Source organism: Ochotona princeps, chromosome X (genome assembly GCF_030435755.1).
Source record: "Ochotona princeps isolate mOchPri1 chromosome X, mOchPri1.hap1, whole genome shotgun sequence".
Classification (NCBI taxonomy): domain Eukaryota; kingdom Metazoa; phylum Chordata; class Mammalia; order Lagomorpha; family Ochotonidae; genus Ochotona; species Ochotona princeps.
In genome coordinates, this window is record NC_080865.1 from 11,966,203 (window position 1) to 11,986,330 (window position 20,128).

A 20,128-nucleotide genomic window follows, 5' to 3' on the forward strand; every position below is an offset into this window, starting at 1 on the left:
AATATAACTCAGCCAAAAAATATTCAACTATGGATAACAGCAAAAAGACAATTCATGTCAAATATTTTATGCTGAGTGAGAGAAGCCAGATTCAAAATGCTACTTACTGTATGATTGTATTTATTTGACATCTTGGAAAAGGCAAAACTATATGGACAGAGAACAGATCAGTAATTACCAAAGGCTTGGGAAGTGGGGGGGATGGATTACAAGAGGAAATTTTTTTCAGATAATACAACAAATCTGTATCATGATTGTGGTGATTGTTACATGATTCTGTGCATTTTTCCAAACTCTTACTATAAAATGAAAACAGCTAATGGTTTGTAACCTTAAAACTAAACTTAAAAATTCTTCCAGATTTGTATTTCCAAATTAGACATCTCCCTTTTGGTTTGATTTCTGACCATCTGATATCTGTACCTGAATGCTTAATAAGCATCTTTAATTTAACCTATATGAAACTGGGCTCTGCATCTTTCTCTCCAAACCTGTCCCATCAACCAACAATCTTTCCCATCTCAGTTCACAGCAGCTCCATTTTTCTGATTATCTAGGCCGTAATGCTTGGAGTTCTCCTTGACCCCCTGCCCCGTTTATCTTAAATTTCCATGTCCTGTCCATTGTAAATCCAGTTGCCTTTATGATACAGAAGCATATTCAGACTCTTGCTACTTCTATTTGTATTAGGCTGGCCGAAGCCATCACCATTTTGCAACAGCATATTCATTTAGGCACATGGTTTACATGAGGTGTGAGGATGCCACTCCAGCTGCCTGTCCCAGAAAGCCCATCACTCCCTGCATCTCACATGCACAGGCCTCCTTGCTCATTCCCGAGCAGGCAGGGAAGGGATGTGCCTCAGAGCCTTTGCAATCTACCTTCTCTCCATTTAAGTCTTCCCTTATATACCCTCTGAAATAGTCTCAGAGGACTGCCACAGCAAATTATCATGAGCTTGGTAGCTTAAAGCAAGATGAATTGGCCCTCTTGGGTTCCTGAAGGCTGGAGGTCTGAAATCAAAGAGTTTCAGGGCAAGGAGCTTCCTCTGATGGCTCTAGGAGGCACTCTCTTTGCCTTTTGCAGCTTCAGGTGGCTCCTGGTATGCCTTGGCTTGTGACCACATCACTCCCATCTCTCTACCTTCATGTGGTCTTCTCCTCTGAGTCTGTCTCTCTTCTGTCTCTCTCTTTTTAAAAAAATTTTATTTAATTTCATTGGAATGGCAGATTTACAGAGAGGACAGACACAGAGAAAGATCTTCCGTCTGCTGGTCCACTCCTCAAATGGCCGGGTTGGCTAGAGCTGAGTCAATCTGAAACCAAGAGCCAGGAGTCCAGAGCCTCTTCTAGGTCTCCCACATGGGTGCAGGATCCCAAGGCTTTGGGCTGTTCTCTACTGCTTTCCCAGGCCACAAGCAGGGGGCTGGATGGGAAGTAGAGTAGCTGAGATATGAAGGGGTACCCATACGGGATGGCATGCTTTGAAGTGGAACATTAGCCAATTGATCCTTCGTGCCAGGCCCTTCTCTTTTGTCTGTTACAAGACCATCTTGCCATTGGATTTAGGGCCCTCCTAGATAATTGAGGATGATCATGTAGAGAGCCTTAATCTAATCAACTGAATTCGCATTTGCTGCATCTAGGGGATTAGGATGTGGACACTTCCTTTTGGAGGCATTACTCAACCCATGACAAACTCTTAGCTGATGTTTTCATTTCCTTCAAATCTCTCTGTAGAAGATGTCATCTGACTGTATGACTCACTGCCCTTCGCCCTTCAAGGGCAAGCTTCTGAGCATGTGAACAGCCTAATGATTTAAGAGGTCCCTGTTCCACGTTGGAGTGGCTGCATTCAATTCCTGGCACTGACTGTTGACCTAGCTTCCTGCCAGTGCAGGTCCTGGGAAGTCAAAATGATGGCCCAAGTAACCAAGTTACTGGGTTTTTTTTTTTTTTTAAGATTTATTCATTTTTATTACAGTCAGATATACAGAGAGGAGGAGAGACAGAGAGGAGGATCTTCCGTCCAATGATTCACTCCCCAAGTGAGCCGCAACGGGCCGGTGCTGCGCCAGTCCGAAGCCGGGAACCTGGAACCTCTTCCGGGCCTCCCACGCGGGTGCAGTGTCCCAAGGCATTGGGCCGTCCTCAACTGCTTTCCCAGGCCACAAGTAGGGAGCTGGATGGGAAGTGGAGCTGCCGGGATTAGAACCGGCGCCCATATGGGATCACGGGGCTTTCAAGGCAAGGACCTTACCCGCTAGGCCACGCCGCCGGGCCCAAGTAACTGGGTTTTTGCCAGCCACATGGGAGACCCAGACTGAGTTTCCAACTGCTGGCTCCATCTCTGGCTCAGTCCTAACCATTGTGAGTGTTTGGGTAATGAACTAGTTAGCGAGAGTTCACTGTCAGTCTGTCTTTTTCTCTGAGTCTTGAATTAAAAAAATATTAATAATAAAATGGAAACTTTCTTACCCTATCTTGCCTCTCTGCTTAATGTATCCTGATAGCATTTATAACATCTGACATACTGTATATTTATTTATTTATTCTTTATTACTGCAATAAGAATACTTGTTCCATTATAGTGAGAAGGACTTGTGTATGTGTGCATGTGTGTGTGTTTGTGTGTGTCTGGTATGCATGGATGTATCCTCATCCCTAAGACACTGCTTAATGTATGCTGAATAGGAGATAAGCCCCATTTCATGGGTGCCTAAGCAGACATGGAGAGCTTAAGAATTTGCCCAAGTGTGACATTCAAAGCTAGTTGTCTATCATTAAATTTCATGCTGCTGCAGATGTAACATGTCATTCTGCCTGGAGAACACACCTTTATTGAGCCAGGATAGTCTCCTGGCATGTTCCTGCCCTCGGGAATAACCTATTGCTTCAAGGTTGAAGAAATGGCGAATGGACTTTTTACTCTTGGATTTGGGACACACGCGACCCTTTTCTCATCTAAATATTTTCCTCTGCTGTCCATTTCATTTGATTACATTCCTTGTGAATGGAGTTCTCCCTTCAAACTAGCTTAAATCTTGCCTGCTGCAGTGCCGGTTTTTGCTTCTTGGGTCCTGAGTGTCCAGAGAGAGCAGCTGCTCTCCAATCTCCTTGTGTTTGGAGATTAATATCATCTAGTCACCCTGTGGGCATGGCTGGGCCAGACAAAACACGCCAGACAGGTTCCTTTAGCTTTTTCCAGAAATCTCATTTTATTGCCTCCTTTCCTCTGCCTTCTCCTCTGCCCTGAAATGGGTTTCTGATAAACTGTAAAATGCAAGATGAGATTTTTAGCTTGTAGCACATACTGCCCCTAGGTGATGTTCTATAAATAATGAATAAGAGAACAGCATGTTTTAAAATGCATGTTTTGGCACAAATTCAATGAGCTGTACTGGCACTTGATAACCGAACAAATAAATGCATGTTCCCTGGCAACCCAAGCCTGGCTCCAGCACTTAATGCCTATTTCCTGGGCATCTTAGTCACAAACTGTACTTTTATAAACAAACAGCAGAGAATGCTCAGTGTGACAGGGAAGAGGCAGGTGACTCTCCCACCCAACTCATGGGTAAAGAGACTAAGGCTGGGACAGTAGCCTTCAGGCTGGATGGAGGGTCTAGGGCTTCCCAGACTGTGTCATACTGATGCAGAGAGCTCCAACAGCCAAAGACATTTGCTCTTTTCATCATGTTCTGAAAAGCAAGGCCAGATAAAATGCAAGCTGATGTTTGGATGGACATTATTCTGCTTTGTATGGGCCAGATGCTCAGCCTGGGAAGCTTTGTGGCGATGTGTGGGGAGCTCATCTCATGCTACTTGATGGGATTTATATAATAGGAGAAACTTAAGCCAAATTCATAACCAATATAACTCTGTGTGAATTCCCATAGAATTATGTAAGTTGAGAATCTGACCTATGTGTACATGCATGTATATAACTCGCATTATTTTATGAGGTCAATCTAGCGGCAGAGATGACCATAAAAGTCCCTCCATTACACTGCTGCTTTTTTTTTTTTGAGGGATCATGATCATAGATTGAGATTCTATAGTGGAATAAATGGAAATATATATGCATGTGTGCTATACATAGAACCACACACATACATATATATACACACACGTGTGGAGATGTGGATTGTAAAAATATGCACATGAATTTCAAAATTTTTGCACTAGGATGAATTTACATTTAGTTGCATTATCCCATTAACTATTTGAAATAACCTTGTCTATATACTGGTTTCTGTACAAGCATAAGGGAACTTCATGTTCTTTGAATCCTTTGAACACAACTGTGATTTCGTTTTGTTTTAGTTTCATTTCTGCCTTCCCAGGAAGTTTTGTTTCCCTCCACTATTTTGTTTGATTGAAAAATAGTGACCCTAGTTTTGGACAGTTCTAATCAATCCTGGACAGATGAGCTCTTCAAATTGTTGGAAAAGCGCTTGAGAATTCCATTCAGGAAGTTCCAAACACTAGAGCAATTTAGAGTTGGCCGTGGCTGCCTCCCCCAGTGCAGGTGGCTTTTATCTTTGTTATGAATTGTTCGATGAAACATTTTGGTCATTTTAGTTTATTTTCAATGTAACATTTAAACCTGTAAAGAATAAATCCCATACGTGTAAGAGGGAACAATAGCAGAAAATAAGACACGGAAACTTTCACCTTCCCCCTGCGACCTTGGGTTGGGGGCCAGCCCAAGTCTGCATTGGTAAACCATACCAGCCTTTCAATGAGTGCCATTTCTTATGCTGTGGAAAGAAGGCCGGTGGTCTTGGTCCAGTGGCTCTGTGTGGGCAACCGCCTGCTTCACTAGCCCTAGCTCAGCAGTGCGTGCTGCACTCCTGGGCTCAAATGCTACAGGAGTGATTGGACTCAGAGACCATGGTCCATGCCCCTGACTCAGGTTCACAGGAGGCATAGCCTCTGATGATGTCCTTGGCCTGTCCAAACACCTCTAGCTCTGCTCCCCTTTGTTTTCCTGAACGTCTCCACATTGCAGGCTTTAATAATGGCGGTGTGTGTGCAGATGGAACCCAGATCTAGGCCTGAGCATGCGCAGATGAGGGAGGTTCTTAAACCTCTCTAATCAAGGCTTCCCATTTCCCGTTCCTGACCTATCAAGTTCCAGCTTGCACCCAATCAATGAAACAAACTTGAGTCTTCGCTACCTCCTCCCATCTGACTGCAAAATCTAAGTTTCCTCCGTCTGTGTCTTTTCTCTGAGATTTCAATCCTCTCTCACATTGCAAAAGCATTTAATTCAGCTAATTACTGAGCATATTCTACATCTTCCAGGCTTTGGCTTGGTCACTAATCTGAATGAGGAAATCCAGGTCTTAAGGAACTTGCATGTGAATGAGATGAGGAGAGGGGAGGAGACAGGGTAGAGGAAAGGAAGGGCCAGACCATACCTAGCTGATGGCATCTTATTGCTGAGTAACCATGGTGAGGCAGTCAATGACAACCTGGGGCCACGGTGGAGTTACAGCCAGGAGGAAACAACAAAGACTGAAAACCTTGAATGATGAACAGGACTTGGTCAGGAATGGGGATGGGAGTGAGAGTGAGTGGGGCTGAGGGCAACTCCCACACAAAAGCACCAAACAGGGGAAGGAAGGGACTGTGTAAAAACACTTTGAAATTCAAGCGTATGAGGTGGTCTTGAAAAAGGTCCACAAAAATATTATGAAAAATCTGCCTAGATTCCCCCCTCCCAAATTTTTACACCAAATAAACATGTTTTCATTCCATTTTTTCCCATAACCTTTTGGAAGTACCCTCATATGTTTATAAGGTTTTTTGACGAGCCCCCTCAGTGCCCCCTCTTAACCATCATGCTAAAGGGCAAACTATTTGCAAAGCCGTTTACTTAGCTATTGTCTCTCAGCCTTGGGAGCTGTTTGTTATGGCGCCTCCCTTTGAGCTTCACCTCAAACATGTCAACTACTACAAGGACCAGGGCTTCTTGTATTCTTACAGATGTGCATCTGCTAGCAGAGTCATCTTTTCCCTGCTCCTTTTATTGAGTAACTTTATCTCATCCTTCTGGATTGTCTCCCTGACTCCTCATCCCCTCCCTAGATGTGACATTTCCCTCGTGATTGTGTTCATGGTCCCTTGCACCCAGATACACAGTATTGTCATTGCTGCACACCTTAGGAGCTAGGCCTCTCAGCTCTGAATCCAAAGCATGTAGCAAGCTAAGGCTGGAGGAGGAAAACCTTTTTCTGTGCTCTCTTACGTTAGTTTGTGGGGGCTTGCAAATTAAACTGACAACAGATGAGCAAGAAAGAAAACAAGATTTAATTATACACACACACATGAGTTCTGAAATATGACTCAAAGAAGTGTTAGAGTTTGGACTTACATACCATCTTAACCCTCTTAATAAGGAGTGAGGAGGCACAAAGGAACGCTTTTGGGAGAACAAGCAATTTGGAAAAAAAATAAATGGACTCTTACTAGAATAGATGGGAAATGCGATCATTTCTTTTTCTGACCTGTGCTGATTTCTGCTCTTTGGTGATGGGAGTCCATTTTCCTGGGTTGTGAAACTCTGGGGGAGGGGATCTATGACAATTAAATTCTTCTGGGAGGTTCTGCTTCCAGAAAGATAAGGGAAGTGCAGAAAAAAATCTCTTCCTGCAGCTGCTGATTCTCAGATGCCTTGAGTTCAAAATAATCTGCATTCCCTTGTAGAGTATTTCAGACCCCTTCCACTAGCACATCGTGGATGTTCCAAAAAATATTTGGTGAACAAATATTCTTGAGTATTACAGGCATTTTTGGGGGGGGTGGATGAATCAGCGAATGGGGGAAATCTCTTTTTTTCTCCCCTTTTCAAAGAATTAAAATAGCACTGTAAGAAAATTTAAAAGACAAATATTCCAAATCGTTTCCATTTCCAGTGTTCTTCCTCTTGAAGAAAACCACTGTCAGTGGTTATTTGCCCAAAACCTAAACCCAGGATTCAGCCTTGATTTCCCTCTTGGCCTCCATCCAGTCCATTAGCCATTCTGGTTAGCTGTGTCTATTCGCTTCTCCATCTCTGCCATCCCTTCATTTCAGGGGTCTCCTAGATGGGCATGTGCAGGAGTCTCTGAATGTGTCTCTCCCAACTTCCCCAGCTGTCTGTACATAATCATCCTCTCACTCAGATCTCAGAGTCATTCTCCCCACATGTAAATCTGAACATGCTTGCCTTTCCCTTGTAGTCCCGCAGAAAATAGAACCTGAAGCAAATCTCATGGTTATATTGGAGGGGTTGCATGCTCTGAAAGTTAGAGTGAGGATGGAGGAAGTGAGGCATGGAGGACCGATGAGCCAATAAGAGGCTTGTTATTGAGAAAGCCACTAGTCAGTGTCAAGTGGAAGTCACTGTTCCAGTTCAAGGGCTGGTGCCAGAGAAGCCACATGTGGTCTATATCTCAAGACCGGCTATGCCAGGGGAGGAAAGGAGAGTCCAGCCGGAGACACTGACTCTTCGCACTTAGGAGTTGCACACATGTGAGCTCAGCAGCCCCTGCCTCATTGTTAATTGGGAAAGTCCTGAGGACAGGCAAGCAGCAGCTGGCTGAAGCATAAGAGCAGATGAGGCTGCTATGTGTTTCTGTGAAGTATGTCACAGAGCTCCTCAGGCACCGGCCACCCTGGCCGCTAGGGCAGAGTCACTAGCCCAGGAACCCAGGCAGCAAGTCAGGCTGGGGAAGACTTTAAGCTTTAGGGCACCACTGACATTTTGGTAACACCTACCTCTTTGAGCTTAGCAGTGTACAACTGGAACAGCAGTTCTAACACCTTGGAGGGTATCACTGTTCCTCCTAAAGCCCTCCTATGACTTCCTCTCCATTTCATCTCAGTTGCTGGCCTGCAAGGCTCCTGGCTGCTCCCCAATTCATCTCTTCTTCCCCCTTCTCACATTCACCTCAGCCACACTCACTAATACTGGATGGTACAACCTTGTTGCCACCATAGGGGCTTCACATCTAGTGCACTCCTCCTGCCACAATCTGCTCTCAGATTCACCTAGCTGCTATCTGCATGTCATGGACATCTCACTCCAAAAGCGCCCTCCTTAGAGAGCCTGTCCCCATCACCCTCAACCCCCCACCCTAGGCTCTCTCTACCATGTCACCTGGCTTTTTTCTAATAATTCATGATTGATTTGAGAGGCAGAGTTACAGAAACAGGGGGAGATAGACAGATGGGAGAGAGAGAGATATATCTTCTGTCCCTTAGTTCATTCCCCTAATGGTTGTGATGGTCAGGGCTGGCCTAGGCCAAAGACAGGGCCCTGGAATTCCACCCAGGTCTCCCAGTGGCCACAGAGGCCCAAGCACTTGGGTCATCTTCCACTGCTTTCCCAAGCATGTTACTAGGGAACTAGATTGAAAGTGGAGCAGTCAGGTCTTAAATCAGTGCCAATATGAGATGTCAGCCTAGGAGGCAGCCGCTTAAAGTGCTATGCCACAACATGGGCCCAAGTCATCTGGTTTATTCCCCACACCACCTCCCCCGAGCATTATCTCCATCTTTAATTACCCCATCCATCCCTTTGCTTACACATTCATCATCTGCCTCCTGTGATCAGACTGCAAATGCCAGGTAGGTTTAGAGCTGGCAGGTAGGAGATTCTGAAGACTGGAAGATTCAGGAGGAAGGTGAGTGAACCTGTTCTTATCTCACTTTAGGACCAGGCCTCTTGAGACTTCCAGATGATAATTATTGAATCAAGGAGACCCTCTGAAGTTAAAACAAAAGAACCAAAAGCCATTCAACACACCCCTTTTCCTCCCACCGGCCACATTGGCACATTTATTTCCATGCATAACAGTGACCTCTAGTTTTTTTTTTCCTCTCAATTTGCTATCCTTTTTGCAGTTACCCCTGTTTTCAGGATGAATTTCACAGCCTTCAGTATTGTCTGAGGAACACTTCAAGAAGTTCATAGAAAATAGAATTGAAACATACATTTATTTTGGTTCAAAAACATTTTGAAATCATGTCACTTGGGGTTCTCAAAAAGTTTATGGACAATGTATATTATGGAAAAACAATGTATGGATTTCAAAAGCTGGATGCAAATAAAATTAGCTCTTTAAAGCTCCCCCCCTTTTTACTTGAAATGTAGAGACAAAGGAAAGAGATTGCCCACTAATGGACTAACTCCCTAAATGCTCACAACAGCCAGGGCTGGACCAGGCTGTAGCCAAGAACTTGGAACTCAATCCAGGTGTTCAGCGCAGGTGATGGGGAGCCAAAGACTTGGTCTATTACATTCTGTCTCCCAGGGTATGCATGAGCAGGAAGGATCAAGGAGTGGAGTTAGGACTTGAACCTAGGCACCTCAGTTTGGGATGCAGTGACCCCAATTGGTATCTTACACACTGTGCCAAACATCTGCCCCCAAATTATGCCCTAATTCTGTCTTTCAATGAATTTTGTAAGAAATTATGTATTTATTTGAAAGGCAAGGGGTGGGAATCTCATAGTTGCTGGTTCTCTTCTCAAATAGTCTGAACAGACAGTGCTAGGCCAGATCAAATTTAGGAGCCTCATCAGGGTTTCCTGTGTGTGTGTGGCAGGGATTGGGGTATTTGAGCTGCTGTAGGGCACCACTGACATTTTGGTAACACCTACCTCTTTGAGCTTAGCAGCGTACAACTGGAACAGCAGTTCTAACACCTTGCTTGTTCTTGTCCAGCAGGGCCCGGTGCCTTCTGTTTACTCTGTCTGGAAGTTGTTGTTCATAAAGCCTGCCTATCTAAAACTTATCAACTTGGGGCAGGTGTTGGATGCAGCATAGTATGCCACCACTTGTGTTGCCCACATGCCATATTAGAGTGTCTGTTCTAGTCCCAGCTACTCTGCTTCTAATCCAGCTTCCTGATAATGTAAGCCCTGGGAGGCAGCAGAGGATGGCTCAAATTCTTGCGTCCTTGCCACCCCCATAGGAAACCTGAATCGAGTTCTTTGCTGTTGGCTTTGGCCTGACCAGCTCTCCTGGCTGTTGGTAAGTGAACTTAGTAAATGGAAGGTTTTGTTCTCTCTCTCATATCCTTTCAAGTAGGCCAAAAAAAAAAAAAAACCATAAAAATAAAGCTGATCATCTCTTCTAGGAAGTTCTTTACTGTTCTTTGTGCCCCCATAGCATCCTGTTGTATTCTGGCCATGGTAATCACTGATTGTGATATACCTAGGTTGATTGGTCTCTGTTCTTCTCTAGTGTGGTTGATTATGTCGAAAATTACTATTTCATATGATGAAATCTTACTCAAATTTCAGAAAGAAGGAGATTGTGACAAGATAGGCTGCCACATAGGTGAACTTTGATGACATTAGGCTCAATCAAATTAACCAGTCACAGAAGGACAAATATGGAATGGCTCTACCTACATGGGTGGCTAAAGTGGCCAGACTAATAAAGATGGAAAGTGGAATGCTAGTTTCCAGAGGCTGGGCAGGTGGGCGAAGTGGGTGAGGGGAAATGGGTAATTAGTATTTAATGAAGTTAGAATTTCAGTTTTATAAGATGAACCATTTTGGACATCAGTTGTATAACAATGTGAATGTATTTAGTCCTACTGAACTATATACTTAAAAATGATAAAGATGGTAAATTTTATGTATGTGTATCTTACCAAGAACAGAACTTCTTTAGAAATAGCTGTAACAATAATTCTGGGCCCATGTTTCTGTCCTTTTCCCATCAAGTGATGCAGTCTATTTGGAACATGGGCAAGTCTGGATGCATAGAATGTGAAAGAAAGGCTGCTATGTGCCTCTCTACCATGGGATCATGAAAGGCAGTATAACCTCTGTCAGGATCTTGTTCTTGGGACACCTGTCTTGGGGTCTTAGAGCCATCCTATAATAAGTTTGAACACCAGAAGCCAGTATGCCAAAGACAACACATGGAGAGGCCACATAATGAAAGAGACCTAATGAGATCCAGTTGTCTCAGCTTCTAGCCCTTGCAGTCTTTCCAGCACCAAACTCCAAGTATGTGAGTAAGTGATCCTGGGGTGAATTCAGCACCTGGTCTTTGAGCTGATGATAGGTAGAGCAGATACAAGTTGTTTCCTCTGAGTCTTGTTCATGCTGAGATGTGTGAGCGAAATAAATGCTGCTCTTAGGGTGATCAATTTGTCCTGGTCTGCCTAAGTTTTTTCCTGGTTTAGCACCAAAAGTTTCACATCCGAAGAATCTCTTCAACACTAGAGAACCAGGGTGGTTGAGTTATAGGCTGAACTACATATCCTCCAAAATTCATGTTGAATTCCCAATTCACAGCACCTCTGTATTTTGAGGCAGAGACTTTCAAGAGATAATTAAGTTAAAAATGAAGTCATTAGGGTAGGCCCTAATCCAGTCTCAGTGCTACCCTTATAATAAAAGACTAATAGAAGACAGAACATACACAAATCAAGGGACAACTATGCAACGACGCAGTGAGAAGCAGGTGATTTACAAGTCAGAGAGAGAGAGATTCCAAAGAAACCTATTCTGGCAATACTCTGACCTTGAACTTCTAGCCTCTGAAACTATGGGGAAATTAACTTCTGTTGTTTAAGCCATTAAGCTGTGGTAGATACTGCAACCCATTTGGGCACTGTCACAGACTGTATCTCCAAAATTCCTGTATTGAAGTCCTATCCACAAATGTGATGGTATCTGAAGATAGAGAGATAGAGCCTCTGGTTTAAATGAGATCATGTAGGTGGGACTTTCATGATGGGATTTGTGCCTCTGTAAGAACGGTTCTGCAGGTGCATCAAGGAAGGGTTATGTAAGTACACAGTGGAAAGAGAGCCCTCATCAAGAACCAGATTCGCCAATACCCTTGTCTTGGACTTCTCAGCCTCACAAACATGAAAAAAAAATACATGTCTGTTGCTGTACCTCTCAATCTATTGCATTTGTTACATCAGCCCACAGTAAGATGTCTATGCCAATATTTGGGATACTAAGTTTCATGGTGGATTATTATACAACAGTCAGCAAAAAGGCTAACTTGATGATGAACTCTTTGAGGGAAAATGTCTTCTGTTTCATTATTGTATTTGTAGCACTTCACACATAAAATTTTTTAGAATACCCCACCTTTTTGTGAATGTCAGAATGACTGGCTGAATGATGGTGTACATAGAGGAAGGGAGTGGGAGGGGCAATGTTCACCCCAGGGGACAGCATCTGAGGTGCATTATGTAACTGGGCTTTAGAATGTCTGAGTGCATAAAGCTATGTGACAAAACAGATTGCCTTTAGCAGTTTCACCCCATTCCTTTCCTCTGGCAAGCTCAGGGCCTATGATTGCTTCTGTCTCTCAGCAATTGCTCAGTGGCCCAAATGTGGTTACCAATCAGACCTTTTGCTCATTTAATCTCCCACCCGGCAGGGGCTATCGGAACATATAAAAATCATCCTGGCTTACATCTGCTTCCCCAATCATTACTGGCTGAGATTTCAAACTATTATCTGTCTATAATGATGTCTCTCTTTTCTCCACACTGTCCAGATTTATTGAATTTGAAAGTCTTGGATTCCTCTTGCTTAAGCATGAACCCCTGGGATTTCTAACTCCTCACCCAGGTCTTAAATTAGAGTCATCAACAGCTGCTTAGCATACACTATTTGGACTGCAGGTGTACTTTGCTAGTAAAATAAACACCTTGGTTCACTCTTGCACATGATTAAGAATAGTACCCAGATGTTGGGATGGATACAAGGGGATCGAACGTCTGTGGGAAAAATGCATTAGCTTCCGAGATGAGCCAAAGCCCTTAATAGACACAGTGGACAGCTTGGAATCAGATGTGCTGGGGTGGTGAATGCCAAAAGGCCACACCAGTAGATCCTACCCTTGAGACACAGCCTAACTCTGTCACTGTTGCTAGATTGTTGACTCGGGGGTAAACAACATAGATATTAAGAAAACCTCTCATAGCTCTCTGCTCAGTTTTGGGACTGGACTACATGGTCTCGGGAAGTCAGTAGTCAATGGAATTGTACCAGTGCCACAAGGCAGGCTATGGGACACCCAATTCCTCTCACTCTTGAATAGGCTGCTTCTTCGCCTATGCACCTGAACAGAGGCCTACAGTGGCATGGAAAGGATGATGACAAGGACAAGAAGGGCTTTCTGGGACTTACCCACTTCCTGATTCAGCAGCAATATGTCAGGGTCCCCAGTATCCCAACTTGAGACTGAGGATCCAGGCAATTTTTTAGTTTTGCATGTTTTATTAAATATAAGGCACAAACAGGAAAGCACAGAAATTATAAATGAATGGTTTGGTCAATGATTTAAAATTGAACATGTCTATGTAATCAGTGCCCTGATCAAGAAGTAAAACATGATTTGCCGATCCCAGAAGTCCCTTCATGTCCTCCAGTCATTTTCCCCACCCTCCAGGGTCATTTCTGTTCTGACATTTAACAGTATCCATAAGTTTTGCCCATTTGGAGAAACGTGCATAAACTTAATCATCTGTGCATCTTTTTTGGTCTGTTTCCGGCAGTATCTACTAAATTTATCAATATATCATGCTTAATTATACATCATTTGTTCTTATGGTTGTATAGTATTCCTTTGTGGCAGTACATCACAACATATTTATATGTTCAAAACATATAACATTCAAAACATTCATGGAAAGTAGAATTATTTTGATGCAAAGAATTTGAAATCCATATCTAGTTTTTTTCAAAATATGTATTTCTGTGAACTTTTTGAGGAAATACCCCCATGCAAAGGTTTGAAAAATTTTTGTGCTGAAATTTATAATTTTGAATTTTATTTTCCATGAGTGTTTTTAAGCCTCTGTGTCCATTGTGCTAGTGATGTGCATTTTTGTGGTTCCTGGTTTTACTGTTGACAGTTGAACCAGGGAGTAGACTAGATCAGAGAGTATGGACAGTAGATTGTGTTTGCTTTAATTCATTCAGGAGAATTTTTGCTTAAAAGAAGTAGAATCAGGGATGCGGGTTATTTCGGCATATTGACATCTCAGGACTAGCCCAAGAATATTTCAAGAAAAGAAGTGACAAAGCTGTGGGCTTGTTCCCTTGTTCTTACTTCTCAGCGCTTTCTGCTATACACACCCAAGCAAGCACTACAGGGTGTGGCCTTCACTCTTACAAGATGGCTGTAAGGAGAAATCTTTTTCTTAAAACCCCCATTGGCCTGAGTCTGTTGTGTAAATTTCCTTGGGAAAGAAATGATAAAGCAATGACAAGATAGTGGTAGGGAAGGTAATGTTCGGACTTGGAAGCTTAAAGCAGGCTGATCAGAGGTCAGGTGCTGGGTACATGGCCTGATGTCAACACCAAGCACGTGACCCTAAATGGATGCAACAGTGCTCGTTATCAGATCAATAAAGCATGAGACATAAAATCTGCGTGGGGGGACCCTGTCACAGTCAGAATTAGAGGACAGATCTTAGATTAAACCTTGTGGGGGAGAATTGAAAAACCAAGAGACCCAGACCCATCAAATCAGATGCTCTGGGGTTGGGGAAGTCCAGGCAACTCAGTTGGCCCCAAGTTGCAGCCAAGAGGTGATCTTGCTCCTCCAGGATATACAGGACTATACAGGATATACAGGGCATACTTGCTTCTGTGGAATACACAGGAAAGCCCCACATATAAGAACCAACCAGCACCAAATGACAGTGGCTCTGAAATTGAGAGACCCTACTCTAGGCAAATTTTTATGGAAAGTGGGAATAGGCATGGTTTCTTTAAAAGTCTAAGGCTGGCTTCAGATCAGCACAGCTCCGGCCATTGCAGCTGCTTGGGGGGTGAGTCATCGGATGGAGGATCTTCCTCTCTGTCTCTCCTCCTCTCTGTGTATCTGACTTTTCAATAAAAAGAAATAAATCTTCAAAAAAAAGTCTAAGGCTGAGGCTAGCAAATGTGGTACAGCGGGTTAAGCCACAGCCTATGACATCAGCATCCCATATTGGATGTCCTGGCTGCTCTATTTTTGATCCAGCTTCCTGCTGGTGCACCAGAGAATACCGTAGAAGATTGCTTAGTTGCTTGGGCCCTTTAGCCCTGACTATTGCGGCCCCTTGTGGAGTGACCCAGCATATAGAAAATCTCTTCTCTCTCTTTCTGTTATTCTGTCTTTCAAATAAGTAAATACATCTTTAAAAAATAGAAAGATCTGAGATTTTTCTCCAGCTCTTTCCCTTGAATTGGAAGCCAAATTATAATTTTGAAAAGATGATCTCTCCTCTCTCCTACTTCCTCATGACATCTCCTTGTCCTCTTCACTTCGTAACAAAAATAATCTGCATGAAAAGTACTGCAGTAAGCTGTACAGATATTACAAAGTGAGCATTCCAGAAACAGGACAAATTTATTATCAAGCAGTATACTAACTACATTTTAAAATAATACACTCAGGGCCCAGTGCGGTAACCTAGTAGCTAAAGTCCTCACCTTGATGAACCAGCATCCTATATGGGTGCCTGCTCATGTCCCAGCTGCTCTACTTCCCTTCCAGCTCCCTGCTGATTGCTTGAGAAAGCAGTCGAGGATGGGTCAAAGCTGTGAGATCCTGAACCTGCATGGGAGGCCAGGAGGAGGTTCCTTGCTCCTGGCTTCCAATCGGCTTAGCTCCGGCCATTGTGGCCACTTGGGGAATGAACCAGTAGATGGAAGATCTTTCTTTCTCTGTATATCTGAGTTTCCAATAAAAATAAATAAATATTTTTAAAAAGTAATACATTCAATGTCTTTTTTCTCAACCTCTTGTAATTACAGTCTTTCTGTTGTATTTCCAGAATTTATGAACATGCTGGAATGTAGATTTTTTGCATTTTTATTCATGTTACTGAATACATTCATCAAAACTAATTTATAAATATATTTTTCTCTGTTACAGATATTGGAAATATTCTGTAAGATAGTTATTGCCATATGTTTGAAATGTTGTCTATGTAACCTTTTTAGGATTAACTACTCAGCTTGTTGTTTTAAAATTAGTGGTATTCAGGTGCTGTGGCACAGAAAGTTAAACAACCGCTTGGGACACTGATACCTCATACAGAAGTGCTGGTTTGAATCCCAGGTGGTCTACTTCTAGCTCCTAACTAATGCATACTGAGGAAGCAATGGAAGATAGCCCAAGTACTTTAGACCCCACCACCTGTGTGGGAGACTTGGGTGGAGCTTTTGACTCCTGACTTTAGCCTATTTGTACCCTGGCTGTGGCAGGTGTTAGTGAATGGAAGCTTTTTAGATATCTCTGGCTTTTTTTTCTCTCTCACTCTCTCCCTCTCCCTCACCAACCCCCCTTCCTTCGCTTTTTCTCAAATATAGAAGTAAATGAATCTTTTAAAAGAACAAGTAGGAGCTGGGCCCGGCGCAATGGTTCAGTGGCTAAATCCTTGCCTTGCATGTGTCAAGATCACATATGAGTGCCAGTTCATGTCCCAGCTGCTTCACTTCCTATCCAGCACTCTGTTTGTGGCCTGGGAAAGCAGTAGAGGATGGGCCAAAGCCTTGGGACCCTGCACCCTCATGGGAGAACCAGAAGAAGCTCCTGGCTCCTGGCTTCAGGCTTCAGATCAGTTCAGCTCTGTCTGTTGCAGCCACTTGGGGAGTGATCCTGCAGACAGAAGATCTTTTTCTCTGTCTCTTCTTCTTTCTGTAAATCTGCCTTTCCAATAAGAATAAAATAAATCTTAAAAAAAAGAATAAGTAGGAGTTGATATTGACACGTCAGGCTAAGCCACCTCCTGTGATTGATATTGCCCACATGCCACATCTGAGTGGCTGGGTTTGCTTCAAACTCTGACTCCAGCTTTCTGCTAATGCAGACCCTGAAAGGCAACAGCGTGAGTTCTGGTTGAGTCCACAACACCCAGCTAGGTGATGTGCCTGAGTTCCTGACTCCCACCTTTGATCCTGGTCCAGCCCTGACAGTTGCAAGTATTTTGGCAGGTGAATCAGCACATGGGAGCTCTTTCTCCTTCTCTCTCTCTTACTTTTTTAAAAAATGCAAATTTAAAAAAGAAAAAGGAGTGTGTTATTTGAAAGTAATGTATTATGTCAATATATGCTTAGCCCATACATCATGATTTGGGGGGGCACTCTGTGTTAAAGAATTTGGGGGAAATCCATTTATTTGAGTAATCAAAGTTTGGGTGGTACTTGCTTCTAAGAGAATGGCTGCTGACACACGGTTTCCAAGGCCCCCTTCATTGGCATTACCCAGAAAGGCTTATTAAAAGAACACATTTCTGGGCCTCCCTCCAGATTGGCTGAAGCAGAGCCTTAACATCCACAGCTGAAGCAAGCGCCTGTTGCCATACTCGTGCATGCAAGATTCACTGTGTTTTTATAAGTCTCCAGTGCCACCCCATGATGCATGCAGATGTGTGGTGAGTCACAAACTGAATAAGTCCCCTCATCACCAAGGCCGACAAATAAAGCCATCAAGTGGAGGTGACAGTTGGGTCAGAGCCAGGAGTGTCATTTGGGGGTTGGTTTTATAAGAAGAGAACAGTAGCAATTTGGTTTCTGGAGAGATTGTGCTGTTATAATGACAATACCAATGTCAGCAGCAGCAAATAATTTTAAAATATGGTATGTACTTGTATCTAATCGCTAAAGAACTTGAAAAGATAGCTACCATTATTGTTAGCTCCATTTTACAGATGAGCAAACCGGGGCACAGAAAAGCAATTATCTCACCGAAGATCCTGCAGCCAGAATGACGAAGAGCTGGAAATTTGCATCCAGGCAGGCACCCTGTAAGCCTCCAGCTTCGGCCGTGGGCTCTGGCCCCAGATAGCTTGAATGTTTCTTCTGAGAGAATTGAGGTGGGAACCTGGACATATTTCCTGAGAGGGTTTGCTTACAGTGGCCTCTTCTTTATGCATGACATTGTGCAACCAATGGGCCCTTCCTCTTAGCCAGAAACTGTTTTAGGCTCTGGGCACAGGAAAATGAAGAAAGCAGCATGTCTCTAACTTCAAGGAACTCCATCGGGGAGGAGTGAAGCACATCATTGCACGCAGCTGGGTCACTTTCAGCTCTGTTTCGTGTTGTTCTGGGAAATATGAGGCAGGGCCTTCCTTCCTCCTTGGAGAGGGAAAGCCAGAAGTCTGGAATTGACATGACAGTATGGGGATGGCTTGACGCTGCTGCGTGATGTCTAGGGCTTTGCCCGCGCTAACCTGAAAACTGGAGTCAGAAAGTTCTGCTAACCAGAGCCCTTCCGTGGGACCTCTGTGTGGCTTGGGCTTTTCAGAGCACAGTGACTGAATCCCAGAGGGTCCATCCCAACAGGGTCACGGAAGCGTGAACATGTCCAGAGAACTAAGCAGAAGCCATGTGATCTTTTCAGACCCAGAGTCACAGATCATCCCATTTCTTAAAAACCAAATATTTGTCTGAAAATCAGAGTTACAGAGAGCAGAGGGGGACAGAAATATTCCATCTGCTGGTTCTTTCTTCAGATGGCCACAACAGCTTGGAAAGTCCAATATACAGAAAGGAGGAGAAACAGAGAGAAAGATGTTCCATCCAATGATTCACTCCCCAAGCAGCTGCAACACCTGGAGCTGAACCAATCTGAAGCCAGGAGTCTGGAGCCTCTTCCAGGTCTCCCACGCGGGTGCAGGAACCCAAGGCTTTGGGCCATCCTCAACTGCTTTCCCAGGCCACAAGCAGGGAGCTGAATGGGAGTGGGGCTGCCAGGATTAGAACCGGTGCCCATATGGGATCCCAGTGCATGCAAGGCGAGAGCTTTAGCCACTAAGCTACCGCACTAGGCCCATCCTGTCTGATTTCTAATCCACTGGCCTGGAGAGCCATCATCTTGGTTTGATTAAAAGAGAGGGGAGCGAGATCTTGTCAGAGACCTTTGTTCCACAGAAATTCATAGTTTAAAAAGAGAGCATGTTAACCGAGGAGGATGACTTGTTAACTGTGAACATTTATTTGCCCCAGTTGGTGAAGAGATATTTTTACTAGAAGTGTCTCAGGTCATGGCCCTGGGCCATTTTCAATTATTCAGTGAACTTGCCTGATGGAGGCTGGGAAAATATCTAGGAATCTGCATCATTTTGTCAGGTGAATCAGAAATCTAGGGAAGAGCTTAGTAATGTGGATATTTTCCCCTTATTCTAGTTAAGAAAGCATTTTATTAACATGTAATACTTGTGCATCTTCTATGGAATGCAGTGCAATATTTTAACACACATACACAGTAGAAATGGATCAAACCAGGCACTCATCACTTCTTTGTACTTGGAACCTGTCAACTTCTCTCTCTTTTGGTTCTTTATCCATTCCTGTGAACCATAGTTCTGTGAATCGCAATGTCCGCAGGAACTCTAGAACTTGTGACTTCTGCTCCTGTTTTGGTACCTGTTCCTCAGCTTCCCTCTATCCCCTCCCCCCTGTCCTTTCCAGTCTCTAGTCATCACTATTCTAAACTCTGACTGAGAACAGTCTTTATTAATTTGAAAGGCAGACAGAGACAGATAGGCAGAGATCTCCCATCCATTAACTCACTCCCCAAATGCCTGCAAGAGATAAGGCTGGGACAGGAATAAATTAGAAACTTGGAACTCAATTTGAGTTTCCTACAAAGGCAACAGGAACCCAACTAGTTGGCTTATCACCTGCTGCCTCCCAAGGTGCCTATTTGGCAGGAAGCTGGAACTGGAAGTGAAGCTGAGTCTTGGACCCAAGCTCTGCAGTGTGAAACACAGGCATCCCAAGCAGCATCTCAACTGTTCCCCCAAACGTCTGCCATATTTTTTTTTTTTAAGATTTATTTTTTTATTTTTATTACAAAGTCAGATATACTGAGAGGAGGAGAGATAGAGAGGAAGTGGAGCTGCCGGGATTAGAACCAGCAGCCATATGGGATCAAGGCGAAGACCTTAGCCACTAGGCCACGCTGCCAAGCCCACGTCTGCCATATTTTTAAAAATTCCACCTATGAGAAAGAGCCTGTGCTGTTATTTTCTCTTTGTGGTGGAGTTTAAATATTCAATATGCATCATATTTAATTTTAAATTTATCTTGGTTGACACAAAGTCTGTGTCCCTCTTTATAAGGTATAATGTGATATTTGATTCTTGTTCCTT